Below are 4,425 nucleotides of genomic sequence, written 5' to 3'. Positions count from 1 at the left end.
CTCGATTTCTTCTTTTTGCGTATTTGTCACATTTAAATGTTTCAGATCATCCAAGTAAGTTTAATATGAGCTACACAGAACATGAGTGAACCCAAAATGCAGCTTTTAAATTATTATTCCATTTATTGAATATATCGATTTATTCAAAACCTGTATCACTCATGTGAAAAAGTAATTGCCCCCTATATCTAAGACTTGATTGTGGCAGTAACAGCTGCAATCAAACATTTGCAATTTGTTATGAGTCTTTTACTTCGCTGTGGAGGAATTCTGGCCCACTCTTCTCTACAGAATTGTTTTAATTCAGCTCCATTGGAGGGTTTTTGAGCATGAACTTCCTGTTTAGGGTCTCGCCACAGCGTCTCAGTAGGATTCAAGTCTTTGAATTGACCACTTCAGAAATTTTGAAAAACCTTTAAAAAATTTTGTTTCTTTTGAACCCCACTGCACAAAGTAGTATCTTGTCAAGCAAAATGATATTAAAAATTTTATATTTCTCCTGTTGAGATTGTTGTCAGCTTATTTTAAGATTATCTGATTTATTTCCAAACATTTTTCACTTGTTGAAAGTGATTTTATCAAGTAAAATTATCTCATAATATTGGCTGATAGTTTTGCATGTTTTAAGAAATGTGCTTGAAACCAGCTAAATTATCTGCCAATATAGTGAGAATTTTTCTTGATGTCTAGAAATAAGCTTAATAATCTTATAATCAGAGCACAGCCATCTCAAAATAAGAAATATTCGATACATCGACTAGAATTAGGATAATCTCACTTGACGGTACTATTTTTTGCAGTGCATTCAGAGGTGGACTTGCTTGTGTGCTTTGGATTATTATCCTGCTGCATAACCCAACTGCGGGTGAGTTTTCGGTCATGAACTGGCGGGCGGACATTCTTCTTCAGGATTGTCTGATAGAGAGCAGAATTCATGGTTACATCAATTATAACAAGTCGTCCAGGTCCTGCAGAAGCAAAGCAGCCCCAGACCATCACACTACCACCACCATGTTTCACTGTCGGTATGATGTTCCTATGGTGGAATGCAGTGTTAGCTTTATGCCAGATGTAACAAGATTCTTGTCTTCCAAATAGTTCCACTTTTGACTCATCAGCCCACAAAATATTATCCCAAAATCTTGTGGGCCATCTAGATGTTTTTCGGCAAATGCCAGACAAGCTTTTGTGTTCTTTTTGGTCAGCCGTGATTTGTGCCTTGCGACTCTCCCATTGATGCCATTTTTGTCCAGTGTCTTTTTTTATTGTGGAATCATGTAAATTGACCTTACCTGAGTCAAGTGAGGCCTGCAGTTCTTTAAATGTTCGTATGGGTTCTTTCATGACCTCCTTGATGAGTCGTTGATGCTCTGTAGGTGAAATTTTGGTAGGCTGGCCATTCCTGGGAAGGTTCTCCACTGTTCCAAGTTTTCTCTGTTTGTGGATAACAGCTCTCACTGTTTGCTGGAGTCCCACAACCACACACTTTGTAACCCTTTCCAGACAGTAGATTTCAATGACTTTGTATCACATCTGTATTTGCGTCCCTTTAGAGCACAGCTTGATGTGCTGCTGTTTGAGACCTTTTGGCTGCTCCACATTGCCAGACAGGTTCTATTTAAGCGATGTTTAGATTCAGCAGGTCAGGCAGTGATCATGCCTGGGTGTTGAAGTGAAATTGTACCCAATAGTTAATTGAATTTGCTTAACTGGTTGATTTAGTAGTTAGGGAGCAATTAATTTTTCACATAGGGCCATGTAGGGCTGAATAGCATTTTTCCTTCAACAAATGAAATCATAATTTAAAAATAGCATTGTGTTCTATGTCTAATATGAAAAGTAGTTTGATGCTCTGAAACACTGAAGGGTGACAAATATGCAAAAAAAGAAGAAACTGGGAAGGGGCAAATACTTTTTCACAGCACTGTATTTAACAAGAAATCAAATTACAGTCCATAGTCTTCTGGTGCTGAACATGTCAGTTAAAAAGCCATTTTAAAGCTTTATTTGAATGAGAAAGCTGCAATCGCAGATTCTGTCAGAGCAGCAAACAGCCAGAGAACCCTCTGTAACGTCTTCTGGGTTTCTCAAACACTAGAGGGCGCTCCTGAGCAAGTCCAAAATGAATGGGTTAAGATGGAGCATAGTTTAAAAATGCTTAAACATTTAAAAAAAAATATTTAAATTAATACATTCATCTCCTGAACACCAAACGGCATAAAACATTTAACGCCGCTGTTATAATTTTAAGAGCTTTTAAAGTCGAGTTATAGGAGTGTAAAACGGCACCTCATGTGCATTCATGATGTCATTGAGCATGAACAGCCAATGAGCTGCTCCGCTCGCCAACCAGTCAGCACTCAGAGACAGTAATGCTAACCAATCAGCAATCAGTAGTAGCAATACTAACCAGTCAGCACTCAGTAGCAGTGATGCCAACCAATCAGCGCTCAGTAGCAGTGATGTTAACCAATCAGCACTCAGTAGCAGTAATGCCAACCAATCAGCGCTCAGTAGCAGTAATGTTAACCAATCAGCGCTCAGTAGCAGTAATGTTAACCAATCAGCGCTCAGTAGCAGTGATGTTAACCAATCAGCGCTCAGTAGCAGTGATGTTAACCAATCAGCACTCAGTAGCAGTGATGTTAACCAATCAGCACTCAGTAGCAGTAACGTTAGTGTTCTGGTGCCTAAAACCTGTTTGCTGTATAAAAAGGAATCATACAGGTTAGTTTTCTTTGTTTTTTAGTGAAATTCATTCTTATACTGTCTAAAATGAAAGGAAAGTTTGGGCGAATGATTAGAAACTATTTTAACTTTTGGTTTTTAGCTGTTTAGTTCCATTCACCCCCATTCACTGAGGACGTGCCCTCTGCTCTGTTTTGCGGGCCTGTTTTTGATATAATGGGGGAAATAGGAAGAGGCCAGACTTCTCATACAGGGCGCTGCAGCTGGGCTTCAGCCTGGGTCAGATGGGTTGAGGGGTCAAACTTAAAAATGCGTTAATGGCATTAAAATATCCATTAAAATCACATTACAGCAGTGTGTTATTGTAATATAAAGTAAGGCCAGTGGTTTGTAAGTATGGTTAACGCAGTTTGGCAGCGTTATTGGCCAAACGGCTTATCGGTTGAGCCCTGGTTTTCTCCTGTTCTTTGGTGTTTGGCCAGTCTTTTGGCATCACTCCATCCTGCTGTCCGCCCCGTTGGTTTCAGCGCTGCTGGACCGGGGGCCTTTCTGACATTGCTCTCATTTCCAACCATCAACAACTCATCATGGGCTGCAGCCCAAATCTCCGCTCCCTCCCTCTGCGCTCACTCCCACAGCTCTGTAACGGCACTGACTGCACACACTGAACATAAGGGGGCGCCATTATGCTACTTTCATCCAGATTATCATAAATACGAGTTTCCCAGCAAATAAAAATCCATTCAAATCATAACAAGTGGAAAAGCTTTTAATTACAACTTTTGATTTTTTGATTTTCTGATTAGTTGCTGACATTTACTCTTTCATCACAGCGGGAAATGTTCCAGGGGTTGATGGCAGCTGATTAATTTAGCTAACCTTTATATTTTAAAACTACATGTTTAACAGTAAAGAAGGCAAAACAATAAAGTAGCATTTATGGAATTATACAAAAAACCCAAACAGTTTACCTGATTATTTTAGAAAGAAGTCCCACTTTTATCTTAATGCAGCTTTACGTACTCTTAGTGTTCCCTTAAGCAGCTTCATAAGACGCCGCCTGAGATACTGAGGACGATAAACTTACTTGTATAGTGCAACAATATTGTCGCACGTGCGAAGAAGAACTAATCCTGTGCAAATACAAAAATATCACAAGCAAGCAAGCACACTCATTCTAAACGCTGAACAAAAGGGGGCGCCATTATGTTACTGTCATCAAAATTATCATAAACGGGAAACAGAAATGTTTGCAGTGCCCAAAAGGGGTTTATTTTGCGGCTGTTTAGTTCAGCAACGATTTAGGACTTCACTGATGGGTTTGTCTGTTTAAGCTGCTCCTACTGTCTTTTTTTTTTAGCCCATAATTAACTTATTATATTAAAAATCTTATCATATTACAAATCACCTTAAAAAAATACGGTTAAAACCTCTAGTTGATCAACTAAAATGCAGATTCCCTCAGTTTGAATGCAAGAGCATGTACACTCATGAGCTCCTGCTGGTGTGGGTTTCCTCTCCCTCAGTGGTGCCCACAGAACCTGAGTGTTAACAGTCGCTGAAAAAGCTGAATGTTTCTGCAGACATTGAACTAATAACACATTTTCACCCAATGAATATTATAATTCTAACTTTTTTAACGTGCTGCTTCTGTTTCCTTCAACAGAATTTGAGCCACTAATTATAAGAGCATTATGAACGTTTTTCTCAGTGCTCAGCCTAATAATCCATTAATAA

Source organism: Colossoma macropomum, unplaced genomic scaffold (genome assembly GCF_904425465.1).
Source record: "Colossoma macropomum unplaced genomic scaffold, Colossoma_macropomum, whole genome shotgun sequence".
NCBI lineage: Eukaryota > Metazoa > Chordata > Actinopteri > Characiformes > Serrasalmidae > Colossoma > Colossoma macropomum.
This window is presented reverse-complemented; position numbering follows the sequence as displayed.